We start from the raw sequence: 25,042 nt of genomic DNA, 5'->3' as shown, positions 1-25,042 counted from the left end.
GACTACAGCAATGAAGCAGAGCATCTTAGCCTATTAACCTAGCCTTCCTATAGCAGGCAGGCAAGGTAGTGCTATGCGGCTAGGCATACCACCTAGCCAAATTTTTCCAAAGCAGGAATATCTCATAAATAGTTGTTCTGAATGGTATAAGTACATGTGTATTCCTTTTGTCTGCCTCCTTCCTTCAGTGAATGCTCTGACAAGTAAACTTCAGGTCAGCCTGAAAAGAAAATGTTTGAGAAAAATTTAAAAGCAAGTTTTGAATGTTAATTCACAAATATTAAGCACTATTCTTTAAAGCCACACAAACCCCGTTAAAGATTAGATATGTTTGTGTGGCGTATCTAGGACTGCTTTTGATTGCCTTTAACTGCAGATATGAACTCTTGCAAGGACCCTATTGTAAACAGTTGTTAATTGGGAGAGAAATAATTTCAGGTGGCTTAATTTCTTTTTTTTTCTCAGAAAGTTTACAAAGAGAGACAGGAGCAACAACCTTCAAGTAACTATTTGGTATTTGTAGGAGATTAGGATTTACCCTGTCAGCTCCCCAGCAATTGGTCTGTGATGGTAAGTTTTGACAAACAATATGTTATCCTAAAAGCCAGCCGTTTCTGTGTCACAGAAACAGGATGAATATAAAGGTATCCATCTCCTCATGTACCAAGCATACCAAATTACAGCTAGGCTTTTACTAATCAGTTCATTTCTATGGCACTGTCTCCCTTCTCCAGATTTACCACCAAGTATGTGCTCATCCTCCTTTGAGGAATGCTGTATATATGATTCTTCAAAATATCTGTTATTGATCCTCTGATATTAAAGCTGAAGCCAAGGGGAATTGCATAAACTATCCCATTGAGTATTACCTTGATTCTGAAGGAAATGGTTGAGTGTTTAACTAAGGACAGCGATACACAACATTTAAGCAAAAAATTATGTTGTGGAGGAGAGCCAACATATCATCTGTGCTTCTGTAGTCTGATAGAAGTTTATGGAAGAATATATGTTGAAAGGACTTGATATAACTTGCTTTGACTCTTCAATGATACTGAAAAGATTACTTATATGAAACTAATTTTAGAAAGTGTTAATGATTTTTTTTGAAACCCAGATAACAAATGAATTACTTCAATAAATGCAAATCAAATAACTGTATGCATTGTTTCTCTAGGGCAATTTTATACAAGCTCAATTCCAACGAAGGTAAAACTGGGGGAGTGATAAACCAATGGCAAATAGCAAAGCAGTGATATCACTGGGGAGCTCACAGTTATATCTCTGAAGGTCATTATCATGACATTATCATTATCTGGGCAGGATTAAATTAAGTCCAGAACTAATTATATTATCCTTTCCAGAAATAGTCCTGAAAATACTTCTGGTAAATGTCGAAAGTTTTGATGTTTGAAACTTGTCATTCAGCAAGGGTGAGGGTGGGCATGCGTGTACTTGCAATATAATGAAGTGAAAGGAAGATTCTAGAAATGAGTGCTATAGGACTATTTTATCGCCCTCAATTTACACACGTCAGTTAAACTGAAATGGATACTTAGAAGTATGACTGCAGTGTGTCTGCTTGAATCTCTGTTCATTTTGATAGGGGCAATAACAGCTTGGGGCTCTTCTGTTAACACTGTCTTTGTCATCTCTTAGCATTTTACTTTTGTATATCCTTTCTTTCCAACACAGTGTACTTTAAGTACTTTGAAAATATCTCTATTTTCAGAACAACTTGGGCGAGTGTACTTTTGTGATCCACCTTTTCAATTGTCATCTTTCATGGTCTCTTTTGTTGTGCATTTTTTCCAGTTATCTTGGATATCCAGTACTTTTATGCTGTGCTTATACTGGTCTCTTAACCTTGATTATTTTCTGCACTTTCGTGTTTATCTATTTTGGTCTTTCTCAGTGTTGCTACTTTTATTGCTAGAATACTTGCCAGAGGCAGAGTTGTATTTATCTTTGAACAATTTCAATTTCCTTTCTGTTGCTTTTCCTGCATTGCTTTATCCCTGTGTGTGCTTCTCTCAGCTTCACTCTGTCCACAGTGTGCTGTACTGAAATTCAGCATCTTTTTTTTTTTTTTTTATCCCTGTTTTCGCCTCAATTTATTTACAGCTAAAACATGACTTCTAAGCAGCAACTGTAATACAGTTATCTCACCTGTTCATCTCAGCAATGGGATTTCCAGGATTTGGGGCCCGCTTACTTTCCGAGGAAGTGCTTTGCAATATATCCAGAAATGCAATGCTTCAGTCGTTCCAGCTGTTAGTAAGTCGGGGGGCAGCTGAGGAAGGGTCACTCTTTGCCTGTTTCTGGTCAAGTCTTGCCTCCCTTCTCCATCACTTTTTCTACTTCTGTGAAAATCATTCCTATCAACTTTGGTTCCCTTTTCTTTTACTCCCCATCTGAAACTCTCATTCATGTTTTTCTGTTTGGCCACCTTGTTATTTTTTACTACAGCAAAAATTTTTAAATACAGAGCCTTTGCCCATACTTCTCAACTCTTTCTTCTGTTCCTTTTTGACTTTCCTGTTAATTCTTGTGTTATCTTCCTCTCTTCCACTAGTAAGTGGTAGGGTGTGCGTGTGTCAATGTGCGTGTACCTGTGCAGAATCCTTCTGCCAAAAAGAGCAAAAGAAATTTGTCTTGGTTACTACATATATATTACTCCTGTTTGTCTTTCAGTTTGTATCCTATTTAAAGGTAAACAATCTTCTTTTTGCTAAATATTTGCATAATGGTTAGTGCACTGGGATTCCAGTCCTTAATTGCTAGGTGTTCCCACCCGATTAAAAATAATTTGGCTAAACTAGTTTCTCCCCTTCGTCCCAATCAAAGCTAACACAGAAACACCAGAAATGTTATATGAAGGTCCTTAGAAAAAACTTTTTAATTATTTTCTGTGTGTAAGAGAAAAGAATGCTTGTGTATTTTTTCCAGAAGAGTCTAACACCTACACTCTTGCACATTTGTGTGGTCCGCAAATAAGACTGCTTGCAGGCCTAATGTAAGTCTAGGATACCCTGGTGCATTGGACCCGTAACAGCTTGCTTGTGTTTAATTCATAATCTTAGTCAATTTAAAAACAAATAAACAAAAAATGAAGAGAACAAACTAGTCAGTCTCAATAAGTCTCTGGAAGATAAGATGAGAAAGACACTGATTCTTTGCCAGGAAATTGAGAAGACTCAAGACCAGTCCCAGCAGATGGTAGTGTCTTTTGCCCTATTGGTTTCAGTCACCATCTCTCCCATTGGATCTATTTGCTTCCACTCCAGCACTGCTCTAAATCATCAGGAATGATTCTTCTGGTACTGTATAAAATGTAGAGAGAGCAGACGGAACTAGTTAGCAAGTAAGTATGGGTGTTTCTAATAGACTTTAATTATTTAAGAGTATTCATTTATAATCTAAATAAAAAAAAATCTAAAGAAGAGGTTTTCTTTTTAATGTGATGCGACATAATGTTTTTGCATGGCTAAGAATATTGCAGAAAAACTGCAATAATGTTAGCAAGCGCCATGCCTTATTTTTTCCACTGTTGCTTGAATTTTATTCCACATACTTTCCTAAAGATATTTTGCTGTCTTCATTGTTTTTTCAGAGCCATAAACAATTTCTAGTTTGAAGATGTGGAAAAAAATGTTAATTGCCCATTCCAGAATAATTTCTAAACTATAACATTTCATTTTTTCTTGCTGTCTTTGTTTTCCTTGAAAGCCTGTGTTGTACAGTATTTCTAAATATTAGAGAGCTTTGTTTTTACTTAGACAATTTGTGTTAGGTTATAGTGTATTTAAAAGCATATGGAAATCATGGTCAGTCTGACTTTAGAACTTCATCAAGGCAATTTTCTTTTTTTTTTTTTTTTTCTTAAGAATTGAACATTGAAATATGGCTTTGACCTGGGCTGATATGGGTCTCAACACATGTCAATATTTCTAATGATTATTATGAAGACAATCCTGTAATCATTTTGGAGATTGGGAGAAGCCTCTACTAGGTCATAAGCCATCTGACCCATTTTATCACATAATGGCAGATTAAAAAAGCCATGTCCAAAACCGAAAGAAACAATCTTTATAAAAGCCATTTGGGAAATTGAATTAATGTTCATCTTCATATTCTGCTGGGACGGGAACTTTTTATTCTTCTCTGACTTATCCTGATGTCATTATCCTGTCCTCGGTTTCTTCTGATATTAACAGAATCTGAAGATGCTTGAGACTTTGAAGAAATGCTCAGTATCTCACAGAAGAAAACCTCCTAGAGATAGCAGTACAGCTGCTGTTTAATATATAATTTCTGAAAATTGACATTTTGGAGATATTTTTCCTTATCTTAATGCATCATGTTTTGCAGTTCACATCTAGTGGCAATCCTCTTTAAACTTCATGTCCTGAACAACAACTGTTTTGTTGAGTCTTAGTGCTATCTTGTAAGTGCTAATAGAACTTAATTTTCTTCAGGATACCGTCAACTATATGTATATGTGCAACAACTGTAGCAAAGTTCAGTGTGATTCATCAAAGTTTAGAGTTGAGGGCTAGATTTTGAGGAGAATAACTGACTTTGAGAAATATATATTTTGAAATCTGCACTTGAGACAGCATGTTAATGTTAGTTAAAATTTCAAAAGGATCTGGTTAGGAGGGCTTTAAACTAGACGAGAAGGGGGAAGGGGAGAGTCACACAGACACGGCGAACAGTACCATGCAGCTAAGGTCAGATGGCATCCAGTGGGAGTATGCTAGTGAGGAGGTGAGGATAGGAAATGATCACAGAGGGTCCTCTTTCACCCCTCCTGGGAAACCTGCAGGCTCGGTTACTTCCCTGAAATGCCTGTACACCAATGCACGAAGCATGGGAAATAAGCAGGACGAACTGGAGATCTGTGTGCGGTCCCAGCATCATGATCTCATTGGAATCACAGAGACGTGGTGGGATAGCTCGCACGACTGGAGCGCTGCCATGGAAGGCTATGTGCTCTTTAGGAAGGACAGGCTGGGAAGGCGAGGTGGTGAAGTTGCTCTTTATGTGAGAGAGCAACTGGAATGCATGGAGCTCAACCTGGGAGTGGAGGATGAGCGAGTTGAGAGCTTGTGGGTAAGGATTAGAGGGCAGGCTAATGTGGGAGACACTGTGATGGGTGCCTGCTACAGGCCACCTGACCAGGACGAGGAAGTTGATGAGACCTTCTATAGTCAGCTGGATATTGCCTCACGGTCACAGGCCCTGGTTCTCACGGGGGACTTCAACCACCCTGACATCAACTGGAAAGACAACACAGCCAGGCACAAGCAGTCCTGGAGGTTCCTGCAGAGCGTCGAAGATAACTTTTTGATGCAGGTTGTGGAGAAGCCGACAAGGAGAGGTGGGCTACTGGACCTCATACTATCAAATAGGGAGGGACTTGTAGGGGATGTGAAGTTGGGGGGTAGCCTCGGCTGCAGTGACCATGAGTTGGTGGAGTTCAGGATCCAACGAGGAGAAGGCAGGGCTGTAAGTAGCCTTGTAACCATGGACTTCAGGAAGGCCAACTTTAGCCTTTTCAGAGACCTCTTCAGAAGAATCCCCTGGGCTAGAGCTCTAGAAGGTAGGGGGGGTCCAAGAGAGCTGGTTAGTTTTCAAGCGGCACTTCCTCCACGCCCAGCAGCAGTGCATCCCTGTGTGTAAGAAGTCAGGCAGAGGGGGCAGGAGACCTGCGTGGATGAGCAAGGAGCTTGTGGCAATGCTCAAGCAGAAGAAGGCGGTATACAGAATGTGGAAAAAAGGACAGGCCTCCTGGGAGAAATACAGGGAGGTGGTCAGGCAATGTAGAGATGTGACAAGGAAAGCGAAGGCGCAGTTGGAACGCAATCTGGCAAAGGATGTTAAAAATAACAAGAAAAACTTCTTCAAATATAGTAACAGCAAAAGGAAGATCAGGGAAAACGTGGGACGGCCAGTGATCGGGATGGGCACCCTGGTTACGAAAAACACAGAAAAAGCAGAGTTGCTGAATGCCTTCTTTGCTTCGGTGTTTACCAAGGGCAGCCCATTAGAGCCCCAGGCTCTAGGGACAAGAGAAGAAGCGTGGAGAGAGGAAGACTCGCCCTGGGTAGAGGAAGATTGGGTCAGAGAGCACCTAAGGAAATTCGATACCCACAAATCCATGGGCCCTGATGGGATGCACCCCAGAGTGCTGCGGGAGCTGGCGGATGTCATAACTAAGCCGCTCTCCATCATCTTTGAAAGATCCTGGAGAACGGGGGAGGTGCCGGAAGACTGGAAGAAGGCCAATGTCACGCCAGTCTTCAAAAAAGGCAAGAAGGAGGACCCAGGCAACTACAGGTCAGTGAGCCTCACCTCCATCCCCGGAAAAGTGATGGAACGGCTCATACTGGCTATTGTCTCCAGGCACATGGAGGACAAGAATGTGCTCAAGAGTAGTCAGCATGGATTCACCAAGGGGAAATCATGCTTGACTAACCTGATAGCCTTCTATGATGGAATGACTGGCTGGATAGATGAGGGGAGAGCGGTGGATGTCGTCTATCTTGACTTCACCAAGGCTTTTGACACCATCCCTCACAACATCCTCCTGGGCAAGTATGGGAGTATCCCTCCGGAAGTATGGGATAGACGAGTGGACAGAGAGGTGGATTAGGAACTGGCTGGATGACAGAGCTTAGAGGGTGGTGATCAGCAGTGCAGAGTCTAGTTGGAGGCCTGTAGCTAGCGGGGTCCCCCAGGGGTCAGTCCTTGGTCCAGTCCTGTTCGATTTATTCATCAATGACCTGGATGAGGGCACAGAGTGCTCCCTCAGCAGGTTTCCTGATACGAAACTGGGAGGAGTAGCTGATACCCCAGAGGGCTGCGCTGCCATCCAGAGGGACCTGGACAGACTGGACAACTGGGCGGTGAAAAACCTCATGCAATTCAACAAGGCCAAGTGCAAGGTCCTGCACATGGGGAGGAATAATCCCAGACACCAGTACAGGCTGGGGACTGACCTTCTGGAGAGCAGCTCTGCAGAGAAGAACCTGGGCGTCATGGTGGATGAAAAGTTGACCATGAGGCAGCAGTGTGCTCTTGTGGCCAAGAAGGCCAATGAGATCCTGGGGTGCATTAAGAAGAGCGTCTCTAGCAGGTCGAGGGAGGTGATCCTGCCCCTCTACTCAGCCCTGGTAAGGCCACATCTGGAGTATTGTGTCCAGTTCTGTACTCCACAGTAAAAGACGGATGTGGAGCTGCTGGAGAGAGTCCAGCGCAGGGCTACGAGGATGATCAGGGGCCTGGAACATGTGCCCTATGAGGAGAGGCTGAGAGAGCTGGGCCTGTTCAGCCTGGAGAAGAGAAGGCTGAGAGGGGACCTGATCAGTGTCTATAAGTACCTCAAAGGAGGGAGTGCAGAGGATGGTGCTGGTCTCTTTTCAGTGGTGGCCACTGATAGCACTAGAGATAATGGCCACAAACTGAAGCACCAAACGTTCCACAGGAATTTAAGGAATAATTTCTTAACAGTGAGGGTGACAGAGCGCTGGAACAGCCTGCCCAGAGAGGTTGTGGAGTCTCCTTCTCTGGAGATCTCCAAAACCCGCTTAGACGCAGTCCTGTGCCACGTGCTCTTGGTGACCCTGCGTGTGCAGGGGGGTTGGACTAGATGACCTCTAGAGGTCCCTTCCAACCTTTAGGATTCTATGATTCTATGATTTTGTTTCCTTTTTTTCAACTACTAATTAATTTCCTGTTACTACTGATCAAAAGGCAGAATAATCAGTATTGATGAATCAGTATTTGTATAAATTAGTTGATGTGTACTTTTCATCTCCACATGGTAATACATGTATGTGTGGGTCCCCTAATTATGATATAGAAGTTGTTATTGAATGCAGTCCTCAAAAATTTTCAACTCATTATCCTAACTTCTATCTAACTTCTTTGGAATATCTCATGACTTTTGAAAAATATCCTGGATTCTGTAATGTGCTTGGCTTCTTAAACAGAAAACAGAACTGGTTGGTTTTATTTTTGAGTGTGTGTGAGGGGTGGGAATGCACACTCTTGTGGCCCAAGGAGGACGTATAGCATTTTCCTTCCTGGCACAACTTTAATCTTTCTTACGACACGAGTTTTTGTGAGGAGATATGATATATGAGGAGATATGATAGGTAGAATGATGCAACTGTAAGCCAGAATTAGACCTGAAGATGCCACTTCAAATGTCTTAACTCTCAAAAGATTTTTCTCTTAAACATGTTTTAGGTGTCTTTAATATGTGAAATAAACTTTATTACTGTGATGAGCTAAAAAAATGGATGCTGCTTTTATTTGAGCTTCAGTAATCGAAGTGCTGAGAGTTGGCCATAATGAGAATACATGAGTATATCACAAGCTTAAACAAGTGGTAGGGTTTGTGAATGGCCTGGAGAATGTGTCTGTGGAGAACAGCAAACAGGAGTCCAGCCTTGGGTGGGGAATACAACTAATCTACTGAGTATTTTTTCATCTCTAGTTTAATACTTGCTCAAGGATAGATCTAGACTTTATAGAGCCTGCTCTAGATACTGCTTTAGAGGTTTTTTATATTATTTAAATTTATATATTATATAATATATATGTATTATATATTTATATATAATTTTTATTTATATTATTATTTTTTATATTTTTGTAATAGAAGATGGATTTGCCCAAGCTGGAGTCGTTACTTTCTAAGTAGTAACTCCTCCTGTGAGATTGTCAGATGAATCATAGTGGCTGACAAAAATAGAACAGCTCAAATTGTCAATCAACAGTTAGAGAAATTTGCAAAAAACTTCATGGTAGAAAAAGTAATACTGATGTGTACTTGTAGCCTCATTGTGCAGTTAACTGTGAGACAGATTTTGCTTTTGATAAGTGGCTTTTTTTAATGATTTCAAATCTCTTTTAATTCAGTAGTTCCTGAAACAGAAAAAATATATTCGTATCTGTCAAGATTTATTTCCTTAAAATCACAGAATTGCAGAATAATTGAGGTTGGAATGGACCTCTAAAGATCATCTAGTCCAGCCCCCCTACCAAATACCAGTTTTTTGAACTCCTCAAGCTGAAAATTATTTTGAAGATTACAGTATGTTCCTGCTTGTTTCTTCTTAAGTTTAATGTGGCTGTTATTGTTCTGAAGGACACTGGTAATCTCTGCATTACTATTGCTTTCTTTACAATTATCACCTATTGCCACTATTCTTTTTGTTAATTCTGGCAGCAGAAGCACATTCATAAACCGCCTTCTGTATCTGCCCGCACAAGGCACTTGTTTTGCACTCACACAGTAATTCATCACTGCTAGAAGGAGCCAGAACTGCTTGTAGTTCTACATGCCTCTCATAAAGCTTTCAAGTCTTTCTTGCCAGCTTCCCTACACCACGGCAATATGACTTGTTATGAGGCTCTGTATCAATTAAGCTAGAAAGATGTAACTTGTAAGAGTTTACTTAGGTAGTAGGAGAGCTGGTACACACTGGTATCCATGGATATTAGGCAGTTTGAGGATTCTTCTCTGGGTAACTTTGCAATTGCAAGCCAACCCATCTCACCCACAGCGTCATTACTGAAGTGTTTGCACAGGCATGCTCAGTGTTAATTTAGCAGATTTAATTTAAAATGGAGGTATTAAGGTTCAAAAGCTATATTTAGGGAATAAACTGCTTTAGAAGAGGTTAGGGTGCTTTCAGTCTTGATGAGGCAATCTCATTACAATTTAAAAAGAGGTCAGCCAAATTTCCAAGTACACTACAGGGCACACATGAGTGTATTTCAAAAAGACAAGCAACTGCTGGAAATACATAGGGAAGAAGACCGTAAAACAATGTGTGTGTAATTTGAGGTCCTAAATTTAGGGCACTCTAGTTAAAACTGATTTTTGAATCCAAAAATAGCAGTCATCTTGTGGGTCCAGCCATTCTGCTGCTGACAGGCCAGAGTTTTTGATCCGACTGTTATGTTTTGGCTATTGGGGAGAGAGTAGACATTCTTAAGTCTTGAACCCTTCATTTATATTTGAAAAAAAAATCTCTTGCAAAATATTTCATATTTGATATAAGATTTTGAAGATATAAATTTTTGAAGATATAAATTTTGAAGATTTATTGTATGATCTTAAAATTTTAGAGCAGAAATTTCAGACTGAGATTATATAATGGAAGAAGAAAGAAAAAGACAACAGGTGGTATCTGAACTGTAGTGTAGACTTGAGAATGAGTGCTGTAGCATTTGAAAACAACAGAAAATCATCCCCAAGTTCTTCAAGGGTAAACCTCCAATGTGATGTTGTATACTCAATTTCATATGAGGAAAATTGATTTTTCCATAAAGTAGCTTGTTTTATTTGTCTAGAGACTGGTTTTTGCTTCCATAGTCTAGCCAGGAAAAAATAAAGTCTATTTTCAAAGGTTCTAATGCTACAAGATATTATAACTGTTTGATAAAGGAATGTGCAGTGAAATACATCTATATGTAGTTTGTCTGAGGTCTCTATGGAAAGGTGGTAGTTAGGTGCTTAATGCTACATGGAAGAGACTGGTATTTAGCAGGGCTGGTTTAATGAACCAGGTGCTTGTCTGTGCTGGGTTCATTCTTCACATTCTTCACCTGTGACTTTGTGTGACATAATACATATGCATGCATTGCTTTAGATAATTTTAAGAATGCTATTTTTCATATTTGTGTACAAGGTTTGATCCGCTTCCTACAAGGACTGAGGACTGTTTACTTTGGGAGGTTACTTTTCCTTTTCAAATGGTGGTCTTGATCTAAGGGAGGTAAAACTAGACATGAGATGAAATTAAGCAGTGAAAAATACTTCATTAAAAAACAAACAAAACAAAACCCTTTTCCAATAAAAATAAACAAACATTTTGCAGTAGCTAGATCTGTTGCATTGTGAATTACAGCTTTTAAGGCAAGTGGTGAAACGCCTTCACTTGAATACTGTAAAATACTGGAAAAGAACTCAAGTATCTGGTTGATGAGTTTCCTTCCCTGTAGCTAGTGATACTGGATTAATTATTGTTAATTCAAATCAGCACTCTTAGATTAATTCCTTATTTCTTTTCAAAATAGCTAATAGATTTTTAATGTTTCATATTGGAACATGGGAGTGAATAGAACTCTGCAAAGCAAAAACAGAGTTTGTAACAGAACGAACTTGCACTTTTGTGGCCCTTTATCTTGTTAGCTGTTGCATGCAAGGGATCTTTCTTGAATAACTGAATAGTGATGGGAGTTTAATCCCATAATCTGTGGGGGAAAGGGTCCTTCCCCAGAACGTTTTTGGATTAATGCGCCATATTTGCCTGCAGGCTTGTCCCTTTTCTTGCATGCCCTCCTCATCTGGGTGAATAATCCTGTCCTCTCTCCTTCAGGACAGTGTGGCCACTGCAGGCAAGGATGGCAAGTGTCCTCAGTAACCTGTGTGGTGGCAGACATATGCCAGTCATTTGGAGGAGGGAGCTGAGGCTTTCTCCTTCCCACCTTCCCAACTATAGTTTTATATAAAAAGCTGCAGTATGGCATGCATTTCAAAGAGCAAGCAACTACAAGGGTTCTTTTTTTTTTTTTTTTTTTTTCCTTTTTTGTCTCCCTGGTGTGTGGAGCCTAGTTCTCTCAGTATGTTAGACATGCTCGGAGTCCTAATGCAATTAGCAAACGAAGCCTGGAGTACACTAGTATAATGTGAAACAGCACTTGTCCCACCTCTCCAGCTTGCATGAATAGATTTTTTAATTCACAGTACTTCCTTTTCTTGTTTTTTTCTCAAAGCATTTTTTTTTTTCTGGAGGTTTCTAATATGTTGTAGTCTGCACAGAAAATGTTTTGATGTTCTTAAGGTGACAGACTTTGCTTACAGTGGCTTTCAGTGGAGTATGTAAAACTAGGAAACGCTATGCATAGATTTGCTTTTTTTAATGCTAATTCCTGTGATACCTTGCCACTTCTCCTCTTTAATTGCTGCTTACGACACATGCTAATGCAAAAACTGTAAAATAGGCAGTACTTTCTATTTTTACATAACTGAACCGCTGACTCTTTCTTCTTGCAAACCAGTGTTTGGCCTTCAGCTTCTTTCTGCTCTAAGCCAGGGCATTTGTCTCGGTTTGTTTTCACTGAAATGAAGTACTTCAGAGTAGTCAAACATTGGATGATTGAAGTATTGTTTTGTTGTTCAAAGCTACTAGTTTCAGAGATCAATCTAATGTTTAAATGTTTCAAATAAAAACTTTAATAGAACTTTGAATAGAAATTCGAGTTTTTTCGCCAAGATCTGTAATTAATTCCTTTGTATGTGAACAAGCTAATAACCTTTTAAATTCACTTGTGACTTCAATGTAATCCTATGTTTGCATTGCATGTGATAGATAACTACAAGATTGATAACTCTGAAAGGTCGTATTCAAGTATGTTTGCTATGCCAAAATATTGTGATTAAAAAAAAATAGATGCAATAAGATGCAGTTAGTAATAAAACTGATCTCTGTCATTTATACAAATTTCTAATTTTTAACTTGACAATAGCCATTATTTTTGATATTGTGTTGGAGTTTTAACCTCCCATTTATATTAATGTTATTTTATTACATGATGGCATAATCACTGGTACCAGTATGTCAGTATGTTTAAGTTGTGTATTTTGGAATTTTTAAAGTATAAATCAGTAGGGATTATGTGCTTCTGCTAGACAGCATTTATTCTTGTGTGTATAGTTGCTGTGTATTTATGAAAAAGAAATGGGATCTGCAATGAGGAAGGTGCTTCACTGATATAATTTAGCACAAGGAGCTAGGACATTTTTTAGTCTGAAACATAATAAACCACTAACATGTTTTGGATCTAAATGATGATACAATTGTTTTGATCCACAAATGTATTCTGCACAGTAAAAGACAATAAATAGCATAATCCATTTGGGCTGGATTATGCAATTTAAGATAATTTCTTAAGCAAAAAAAATGCTTACAGGAATTCTATGATTTGTAGATGTATTTGCTTAAGATCATTGTAAGGTGAGAGGTAACTAAAGGATGGCATCAAGTCTTTCTTCCTATGATGTTTTAGGGCTTAATCTTCTTTGTACTCCCTATTTTTAACACATGACACTCTACCTTTCCTGAAAATGAAGCAATCTAGAATAAAATTGAATTTGCATTTTTTTTTTCAAAATCTGCAGCAAAATCTGATGCCTTTGATAATATGAAACATCATATAAAAGAGAACACTTGGAAACTTAGTGCTTGGAAGTCCATGTGAATTCTAGTATTTGTTTGCTTGCATTAAGCATGATAGGGTAAATAAGTGCAACTTTTGCAGACAGTATTGCTTTTATGAATATCTTCTTTGATCTGATGAGTCAATAATATGCTGTTTTGTGAAGCAATAGCCCATTCATGATATATCCCTATTAGAACTACATATTTTTTCTAAGCTGCTGTTCCTTATCCTTATATTTGGTTTGGTTCGAAAAAGGTGTGAATAGATGAAGGCACACAAAAATGTGTGAATAGATGAAGGCAACAATAAATTTTATTAGTTAACAGTAGAGCTCTGCAAGATCATTTAGAAGAAATGCAGGCCCCTGACAAAGCACAACGCCTACCATTGCTGACAACGACATTTTATGTATTTTCTTGGACTGGTCAAATGTATTGATAAAGTTTGAGTGAGAAAGATAGGTTCACTTTTTCTTTAATGTAGCTCAGATTTGAGACCTCCTTTTAGGTGGAACAGAATGTTTATTTTGTGTTTTTCAAAAGGGGGAACAGAAAGGTACAGCCCTCTTCCCGCAATACTAGTGAAGTTTATGAAGGATTTAAGATGTGTTTAAATTCCTTCTTCGTTTATTATATTGACGAATACTGGGTGGTTCATGCTATAGATATATGGTGCTGCTTCTCATTTCATTCTGTCCAGAATAGTTGCATAGCTTTTTAGAACATTATTGCACGATTTAGAACGATATTACAAAATATCGTTCTATTTCTTTCAGTTTTCTCAAGGTTTAGAATAGTCCGTCTCTGCAGGGAAAGGGGGTCCTTAAAAGATTTCTCAAAACCATATATTGTATCTTGTTAATCAAAGAAAGTAAAACTGTAGTCCAAAAACAAACCAAGGTAGCGGTGACTATACCCTGTTTTGAAAAGAATAAAAAGACTCTTCCTCATTGAACACCTTTCATAGTCATTCTCATTTCTTGCAATATCAAGTTGCTTTGGAGTCTTTTCTTAATGTAATTGATAATGCCATTATATAGGCAAGTTTACTTACTGTATCTTGGCTAGGTGGAGGATATCAGAAATGTTATACCTTTTATATCTTTTTATTAAAAAAGAAACACTGCATTGATGTTGAAGGAAACTTTACCTTTGCTTTTTGTTGTCTAATATCAGTATGCATTATTTGTTTGACTTTTAGTCTTTTAACTATCACAGAGTATAGCTATATGTTCTCTTAAATAAAGGAGATTCACTACCAGACAGCTAGATACTATTTTTGTAACATCACTGCCAGATTGACACAGACTTGCCCAGCCTCTTAGTCATCTTCATGGCTTTTGGATGGACTTGCTTCTGTAGGCCAGACTTGCTTGTACTGGGGAGCCCAGCACTCTAGATGTGGTCTCACCCTAATGCTGAGTAGAGGGGAAGGATCATCAACCTTGACCTGCTGATGATTCTTCATGATGCAGCCCAAGATGCTGTTGACCTTCGTTGCCCCAATGGCACTTTGCTGGCTAACGTGCATATTGTTAGAGGAGAAGACACTCAGGTCCTTATCTGTAAAGCTGCTTTCTGGCCTGTAGTGGTACATGTGGTTATTTCTTTCCAGGTGTAATACTTGGCCTTTACCTTTGAATTTGGTGAAATTCCTGTGAACCCTTTCTCCAACCTGTTGAGATCCCTCTGAATCAAAGCCCTCTGGTGTCTCAGTGAACCTCCCAGTTTTGTATGATCTGCAAATGTGTGGAGGGTGCACTCTTTCCCATTATCCAGGTCATTAATGAAGATGTTAAACAGTATTGGTTCCAGTATCAACCATTGGGGAGTACCACTAGTAATGAGCTTCCAGCTAAACTTCATGCTGCTGATCACAGCCCTCTGAGGCATTTCAGACGCTTTTCCATCCATCTCACTGTCCATTTATCCAAACTGTATTTATCAACTTGTCTATGAGGATACTATGGGAGACTAAGCTGAAAGCTGTGTTAAAGTCAGGATAAACAACCTCCAATGTTCCTTCTTTGCCTATGGAGGCAGTCCTTTTGTAGTAAAAGGCTATCAGATTGGTCAGACATAATTTTCCTTCAGAAAGCTGTGTTGACTACTCCAAATCACCTTTTTCTTGTTCATGTGTTTGGAAAAAGTTGACAGGATTATTTGCTGATTTTTTTTTTATCAAGAGCTCTGTGTTAATCTCTTCAAGCCTCTGGCTGCCTTTACTTGATTTCCTTGGACCATTCTTGAGCTTGGGGGGAGTTGATTTTTGAAAAAAAAACAGGTGTTCTGGGCTTCTCTTCCCACCAGGACTGTGTCCCATGGGATTCTTGCAAGCAGATCCCTGAACAAGTCAAAAACTGCTCTCCTGAAAGCTCTACCTGCGATTCTGCTTTCTGCATCATTCTCTCAGGATCCTGAGCTCCACCATCTGATGGTCATTGCAGGCAAGTTTGCAACCAACCTTCTCATCCCTGACAGATTCTTCCTTGTAAGACTCAGGTCCAGCAGAGAGTCTCCCCTCGTCTCATGGATCACCTGTATCATCAAATCAGTGTGAGATTTGTGACCTTACGGATGCTTTCTGGAGGACTGTGAACTCTAAAGCATTACATCAATCCAGATGGTCCAAAGGTCAGGTAGCCTTTTATCAGCAGCAACCAGTAAGTGAGAACTGCTAGAGGAATGTAACAATTATTTTACATGACAAGGATTGAATAAATTGCTTTCATTAAAATTTGGTTTCCGTAGTCCTTCTTTTAGCCCTCATAAGTTTATGATCAATTTATTTTATTTATCATCCTATTAAATATAAATGGATGTTCTCATTATCCATGGTTTTGTTTTCTCTTTTCCCCTTTTTTAAATTTCTAGTAAGCTGTTAGGCTTTCTAGTTTGTGGAAGTGATTTTCACGGATTAATTATAGATTATGTAAGAAGATTTCCTTCATCAATTTAAACTGTTTGCTTTTCAGTTTCATTGATTGGTCTCTGCCATTAGGAGGCAGAATAATTAGAAATGCCTAATTTACTTTCTCTCTACCATATGTTATTTTGTGCACCTCTATTTTGTCTCTTATTAATCATCTCTTCTCTAAACTGAAGCATCCCAATCTTTTCAGTCTCACATTGTTGCAGGATAGAGTAAAATCAGCGTAAGCACAGAGTGGTTCCAGATGGTCACACAGAAAGTTTGTTGTGTAAGGGTGTACCTTGTATCAAAAGCAACATAATTCATGAAGGATTTTGTTGAGTGTTTGCTTCAGAGTGACTGGAGAAATACTCTACATAAGTAGTTTGTGCAATTATTTTAATAGACACAAAGGCAGGGTTTCCATTTGTCTACAAAATCAAATCTTGAAATGTGCATTAATGCATTAATGCTCATTTAATTAAGTTAGCTGCAGTCTCATGTTACCCAGTAAGCTACAAAAGTCTATTTTCTAACTAATATAAAAATTACCCCAATCGACTATTTCAATAATAGGATGCTATTGTGTATGTTATTGATAATTTGATTTATTCGGTTGTTCTGATTACCCTGTATCTAAGTAACTGAACCTGCAACAGGTTATCTGATTCACAGAAGAGTGATAAAGAAGTGGCTTGTTGTGCATTCAGTTTATTAAATCTTGCCCCCTCTTTCAAAAAAAAAGGGGGGGGCGGGGCATAGATATATTTATACATTTCCTAGAACCTTCTTGATAATATTATAAAAAATGTCTTTTTACATATAATTCTACAACTGAGATGTGAGTTAGCTGAAAGGTAATCTTTACATAAGCATCTCAAAATCAGAGTTCAGTAAATAAGGGAAAAAATTATTAGTCATTAAGCTCTTGACATACGAGACTATATTATTTGCTTTTCACTAGGAAAAGAGAAAAAAAAAAGCAACTTGAAATGCATTTTTTTTCTTATACGAGGAAATAAATACAAGTAAAATCTTGTATCTATGCCAGATCATTACTACATTCCTTTACAAAAGTATCTTTTAAACTCAAAATTATTAACTAAAAATTTATTTGTTGAATAAGTTCATAGTGTGAGAGAACGGAGCAATACATATGAGAAGTAACTTTTCTGAAAGTAGTGAGAATTCCAACTCAAGTAAGAGTCTGTGTTCAAGTTAAACACTGTCTCTTTCCTGTTTTTAAAGGAACTGTGAAACAGTAATGATAGTAACGACCCTAGATTACATCCACAAATGTCTCCCAATTTATTTCTTAGACTTAAAAGAAAAAAGACATGTTCAGTCATGTTTTGGATGTCGTGAGCTAACTGTGACAACTTCTACCAACAGGAATGTAAAGACAGACATTAGTTGAGTAAGATTTTGCTTTTACTTTGAATTGTGTTTTTGGGAGCAAGGGGAATTTTCCCCAGTTTTCCAACCAGAGAAATCATAGGGAACCTGGATGTTGTTCCTTTTTTAAAAAAAAACAGTTTAAATTATGCATGAAACATTTCATTAAGTCTCAATTATGAAAAAGTGTTCTATTTTTAATGGTATTCATGTTTTTGATTAAATCATCAGGAGTTAAAAAGTAGAATAGGGGCTAGTGGTGGATATAAAAAAGCAAACTCCAAAGTACCCTGTAATACGGGAGACCTTTGTTTACCCAAACACCAGGAAGCATTTTTCTGTTTTTTTTTTTTTTTTTTTTTTTTGAGAATATAATCATGGAGAATTTTCTCCCTGTTACCTTCACCTTGTTTCAGGTCGACCTTTGTTCGACATTTCAAGCTGTAATGAAGTATTTATGTGCATTTCTTCACATGCAGCTCAGTTAAAATTTCAGAAAAGCTGAAAAAAATTACTTGGATGCTCCTTGTACATTTAAACCCTCTTCGTACATTTGTGAAGTATGAATACTGAATGGTATTACCTTTTAAGTTTAGTACTTCTGTATTCCTTTCTTGAAATTCAGGGATGTGGTTCAGCCAGAAGTGCCTAACCAGTGGGTTTGTGAAAGAGAACCGCTGAAAGTAAAGTCAGAGGCTGAACTAAACATTGAGGGGAAAGAAGAGGAGAGGGTGCTGTGGTTAAGCCACAGGATATGTAGTAGCTCCATTATCTTGGGGAAAGTTTGAGGAATAAAGATGCCTATGAAAATTAGATAGCTTGAAAAATGACATTGAAGGAATGGAGGAAACTGTTATGTTAGTGGAAAGCCCAGAACATGGTATGGCGACCTGGATAAGGGGACTTTGCTCATTCTCCTTTTTGAAACACTGGACAGTCAGACAGGTTGTGTATATATACAACATGTACAATACAATCAGACAAGCTGTTCATCTAAATGCTGAATTTCAAAATGTTAACAGAATAAGGGAATTCAATAGCATTAAAATCAAACTGTACCTTGCTGTGGATTTCATAGCTTAATTAAATAGTAAGGAACATAAGCCATTGCAGACATTTTCTTTCCAGAATAAAACAGGAAAAGAACTACAACCATGAGTCCATATTAATTATTCATTTGTTTCCTAGAACAACTATATATTAACAATAAAGACATAATATGTAGTTTCAGTGACATAATTACCTCCTCTAGATTTATTGTAGTTTTGTGCCATATTATAGAGAGTATCAGTGCAGGAAAAAGAAATGCATGTAATAACCATCCCAATTTATTTCATTTTCCTGGACCAAAAATATGCAGCAGGAAATAACAAAATAGATAAACTAGCAGTTTTGATTTCCATCTATAAAATTAACAGAAACTGCAAACAGAAAGCAAAATGAAACACACAATTAGGGTACTTGCCCAATAGTAACTTAACATAGTTCTATTGGAAGCTCATAAGCCATAGAGATTCCAGAGAAATAAATGTTCCGAGGTAATTCATCATCTAAGTAGCGCAAAGTATCTCTTACATGTTTTTTTCTCTCCGTCCTGAAGTCAGCTTGAAAGTGCCTGCAACAGTTTCTCAAGGCTAATTACCAGTCCATGGTACTGAATTTGGGAATGTTTCTGGGAGAGTTATGTATCTCAGGAGCAGTTCAAGGAATCATCAAATGATATAACTGGCTAGCGCTCCCCATTAAATGCAGGGTGAAATGAGTAGAGGGACTGGTCAAACCTCTGTAGCAGTCACTGTGCTGAGGCAGTTTCTGGCACACTGAACACTCATGTTTCTCAGTGCAGACTTCTTTCTATTTGTCTTTCAACTGTCTTGTAGACTGCAAATTCTGTGATCCAGAACTGTTTTTCATCTGTGTTTTGTAAAAGCATAGCATTGTGACACCTGAGCCAGAACTTAAATGAATAGGAAATGTCGATCTGATACAATAAACCATGCTTTTTTTTTTTTTTAAAGGGGGACAAAGAAAACCAGTTGGTTCAGTGCAATGTATCGGTGATGTTTAATAATGTTACACAGACAAGTTGAAAAGTTTGGAGTTCTTGTGCTTCTGCTCTGCTTGGAACACAAGGAAGCACTATATTTTCAGAGTTTTTTGTGTCTTCCTGACTACATATCCATAGAAAATGCAATAAAATAGGTGCTTTAACGCCGAAATTAACATTTTCCATGCAGATAATTATCAAATAAATGCAAGAAGATACAATTATTAAACACGTATTAGCAACTAGGTCTGCTAGGGAATTTTGTGTGGTTTAATAACATCTGGTCTGGTAGCAAAATACTTGGCTCTTCTTGATGTCATCCCTGGGAAAAACATTACAGCAGCTGATGTGAAGTTATGTTACTGTTTGGGTCTTTAATTTTAGTAAGCACAATTAGTCAGTGATATAATAAATTTCAAAACAGTTTATTGAAAGGGGGGAAAGAGATTGTGAAAATGCAAGAAAAGCAAACAAATTATCAGATTTGGTGGACATTTTTCTGTGCTTTTAAACAAAACAACCTCCCAACCTCCTTACCAATAGTGAGATTTGAACCAGCCCTAAGCTTTGGAGTCATTTTTCCCATTAATTAATCTCTAGTGAGTGTAACCCACATGCATACAGCCAGTTCCAATCCCTCTCTTTTGAATTACAAAGATAATGCCCATTTCAAGTGAAATTCCAACTTTCAGGAGCAGACTAGGTGGCAGTGTATGTATTATAAAAGTAATTCAGCAGTATGCAGTCAGTTCGCTTGTACAGACAACTACATGGTGAAGAAATGAATCCCATTATAGGTCAAGAAATTAATAAGGAACTTGTTTGAGTTTCCTGTAGAAAATATCATTGCTTTGAGAAGTGAAGGAGAAAAGAAAAAAGAAAAAAGAAAAAAGAAAACTATTTGTTGATGTAATAGTACTGTAATAGTACTGATGCAGTATTGTTGATGTAATAGCTAGCTAGCTGCTATAGGTGATAAATGACAAATATATCAAATAAGTTGTGTATAAGCTGTATATAAGGTTACATGTTAGTGGCAAAAACAAATACCCAAATTGTCTGCAACAGCTTAGTTGGATCTAAACTACTCTTGCCCTACCTCAGACTCTAAAATGAAATCCACAATAGTGTGCAGGAAGACAAAGTTTTTGTTCAGCTTTATCAGTTTGAAGTCAGTTTCCTTTTTATGCTAATTTTTGCAAGTATTAGAAAATGTGGATAGCTTTTGATAAGACAGTTATACTAAAGTGTAGGATAGATTAAATTTAAACAGTCTGTTTCCACATTTCTTTGGGTTTGGAGGAGTCTTGACACCAGATAAGAATTTTATGCCCAGTAGTTCAATAGATTATGCGCAAACTTTACTGAGGGGGGATATTGAACACTTTCAGCTACTTGGAGCCGGGCTTGAAGATTTTGTGGTGGTTAGTGTGAGCTGATGTGCTGTTGCATGTACAGGCAAGATCATTTACAATGCAGGCTACTTTGATCAGGCTGGTTTTGTAGTTGTCAACTTGAGTGTGATGGCCACCTTCATTAGGAAAGAGTTTTTGGTTTTCCACATATATTCTTTCTAAGGCAGAAATCAGAATTTAGCAAAAGTTAAATAGAATTTTACCTAAGGAATAAACAACTAAGAGGGATGTATAGGAAGTGGGTACGTGTAAGTCTCAACAAGTATGGAAAAAGAGGGTGGAGCAAGAGCCAAAGTATGACCTCGTAGCACTCATTGCTGCATGCCAGAAGCAGCTGGGTGCCAGCAGGCCATGGGGAGCTATTCTGGGAGAAAGACAGGAGGCAGTGGGTTTGCAGGGCAAGATAGTGACAAGGGAACTTCTCGGGGCTTGTTATGAATTATGCAAATGTCTAAATATAGAAGACCACTCATCACAACCACAGTTTTCAGAACAGGGTTGCTTCCATGTGTTGCAACTTGTGAGCAAAAGGGGTGGGTTTGTGAAATGAATCTTCAGCACGCGCTCAAATGCAACTGATTCATCTCGGAAAGGAAGGAGGTAGTGAGGGAGCTTCAGACCAGTACCCACCTTCTGTTCTCTTGCTTCACGGGCCATGTGTATTTTCCAAAATACAGAGACATATTGCAAAGGGTAATTAGCTAAACACGCAAGATCCTTAATTGCTGGAGGGCTTCTATGCTTTTGTTAGCACATCTTAAAAAAATGATTTGTGCCATCCTGCTACTCTTTTGTAACTGAAGAAACGTGATTCTCTGCTTGTCAGAAGAAATAAGGGTGGGTACTCTGTGTGGTAAAAGTGTTGACCCTCCTGTGGGCCAAAAGCTACCAGTGCTATCAGTGATCTGCCTGTTGTCCTCCTGCTCTGTTGTCAAGTCTCTTGTTGCTGTGGGAAAAGGCAAATGCTGGCTTTGGCTTTGCAAAGGATGCATCAGCTCTCGATTTGCTGGCAACCTGAAAGCCAAAGGCTTGTTCTCATGGATCTTAGTATACTTCATGTACAGCTGTGAAGGTGAAGGCAAAATACTGTTGGACAGTGACCATTTCTGCAGCAATGTGGCATTCTACAGTGTTTGTAAAGCCTTGTTTATAAATTCCTCAGCAACTCCTTTATAAGCTTCGTCTCTTAGAAAATCAATTCACTGATGTAATGCTCCTAACAATAACAAGATATGGATTGGCGACAGATGGAGACTTTCATACTTGGCATGTGGTGTGTTGTAAGTGTGCTCCCATCCTTTGGAGGTTGATGAGTCTTTCCATATTATTCAATGAGCTTTGGATCAGGCCCTGGAAGAGAATGAGTATAATTTTAAAGACAGCTTCGTATAAAAAAACGAATTTTGATCACTTTAAACTCCTGTTTTTGGCTCTGCAGAAGCCTGGGATTGTTGGTTATGTATTTTAACCAGTTTGTAAAGATGTGCAAACTGGATCATACCAATTAGAAGAAATTTAGAGTGAGGTGAAAACATCTCTTTTATTTGCAGATCTTTAGCTTTAATAAGTAACTCATGTTTGAGAGCTGGAAGCTGACTGACTTCTGAGGCAGTGAGGCATAACAAAGCTGAAAATGTTGAGTGACTGGAAAATACATGAATTACGACAAACACCTCTTTGCCTTTGAATATATTTAAAATGCCCATTTGATTCTGCCTACATTTCCTCAGACAATAACACTTAGTAAAGTTGTCTTTGAGGAGTCTAAAAATGCTGTCATCCAGTTAATGCCTTATTTTTTTCTTCTATTAAGTATTGTTAAATTTTACAGCAGACACTATATTTGTATAAATGAAAAAAATATTTTAAAACTTGATTCTGTCGGAAGACTGTCAAGAAGAGAAGCCTGGGGGTTATCTTTTACAAAACCTTCCCAGAAATCCAGTGTGATTCTTAACTGCAGCTTGTATCAAGCGTATTGGAATCATCATAAGCAGCTGAGAATAAAAATATGCTATTGACAAAGATGGCATCTAACGGATCACTAAGCTCACAGTTTGCCTTAAGATTGATCTCTAGTAAAAACGACAAAAATAGATACATAGTGAATGCAGATTTGAGATTTTGAGCCGTCTCCTCTTTTTTTTTTTTTTTTTTAATTATGTTACTACTGAAAATTGATGCCAAAGAACCTACTGCATCATCTCTTTAGAGTTAGCACTCTGGCAGGCATCTGTGCTGGAATTCTCGTACTCTATGGACGTGACTTAGATACTGTTGAAACAATTACAGATGCCATAACTCACAGTAAGTAGAAATGGAAGCTTATCTTTTGAAATTGGATATTGATTCAGAATGCCCTAAACTTGGGGAGTTTGAAAACTGCTTGAGGGTGGGTTTTTTTTTTTTTTTTGAGGGCTATTTCAAGTTGAACATTTGACTTTGTCCCACTGATACTATATAATTACATATTGCCAGCCCTTGTGCTGGCTTGTGGATGCACTTTCTAATATTTTAGGTATTGTTTATAAACTTTCTTTAAAACTGACTTAGAGGAACTTCTAGTTCTGTCAATTCACATAGGTTAGGGGCCTAATTTTCCTGACGAGAGAACTTTCAAGTTTGCTATTAAGATGATTAAGGAACTGGAGCATCTATATGATGAGGAAAGACTAAGTGAGCTGGGCCTGTTTAGCCTAGAGAAGACAAGGACAAGGGGTAATGGATACAAACTGAAACACAGGAAGTTCCATCTCCATGTGAGGAAGAACAACTTTGCTGTGAGGGTGACAGGGTGAGGGAACAGGCTGCCCAGAGAGGCTGCAGAGTTGCTTTCTCTGGAAATCTTCCAAACCCATCTGGACGCCACCTGTGCCACGTGCTCTAGGTGTCCCTGCTGGAGCAGGGGGGTTGGACTAGATGATCTCTAGAGGTCCCTTCCAACCTCAACCATTCTGTGATTCTGTGAAGACCAGCTCAGCAAATACTCACTGTCCACCTGCAAGGCCCCCTCAGACCAGGTGTAGGTTGGCCTACAGGGGCGTCTAGGGGGACAAGGTGCCATGAAAGGATTTCCCTTAATGTTGGCCAAATGAGGAGGAGCAAGCTGATCTAGAATGGGAAATTATAGCCAATGCTCAGTGGTCAGATAAATCGGCACTGCTCTGCGTGGCACAATCTTGTAAAATCCAGAAGCTTAAACCTCTGCTGGTGTGTGGTTAAATCTGTAACCCTGGTAGTTGACCCTTGCTATGGGATGTGCACTCAACACAGAACAAGCCATTACTGGATGGAACGAAGCCTCTTCAGGATGCTGCCCATACTGCCTGTGCCAGAGTGGCGTTTGCACATGCTTAACGGTAGAAGAGAGTATAGAGGTATTTTCCATGCAGGCATACACTCTATTTTCATGACGAAATTATGATTGCTGTTTCAGTCCTTGTCTATTTATGAGTGCTAATATTAGAAATGTAAATCCAAAGCACTATACTCTTAAGGAAAAAAATATACCTGTAAGTTGATTACTAATAAAAAGAAACTTGAATTTCATTACCTTTTGTGGCAAGCAATTTTTAAGTTTTTCCTGTTGGATTCCTTGAGGTCTGGGTGTGGTATTTAGGGAAATCTTAAAGATTGCAATTTACACATCAGTGTTTTCTGGCATGCACTATTTTTTGTTTAATGTAGTATCATATAGCTCTTCTGCCCTTGTGTTTTTTTTCCTTTCTCTCTCAAATTTTCTTTGCAGTTATGCAGTTCTTGTTCAACACAGGATACCCTGAACAGAAAAAAATGCAGAGCTGCTAGCAAGACCAGGTTTTTTGTTTTTATATATAAACACAGATTTATTTTATTGTTGAATGAGAACTGCATAACTGCAATGAAAATTGCATTATCAATATGTACATTGATTGGTTAATTTAATGCTAATTATGAAAGACTCAGCTGAACAGACCTAGTTAGAAGTGAACAGAAGATCATATTAAACCTCTCCAGGTACAAATCAAACCTCATAAAATCCCTCATCCTGTACTTT

Source organism: Tinamus guttatus, unplaced genomic scaffold (assembly GCF_059628265.1).
Source record: "Tinamus guttatus ecotype Peru unplaced genomic scaffold, ASM5962826v1 Tinamus_guttatus_pri_ptg000008l, whole genome shotgun sequence".
NCBI lineage: Eukaryota > Metazoa > Chordata > Aves > Tinamiformes > Tinamidae > Tinamus > Tinamus guttatus.
The sequence above is the reverse complement of the archived record's forward strand: the minus strand, read 5'-3'. Positions refer to the sequence as shown.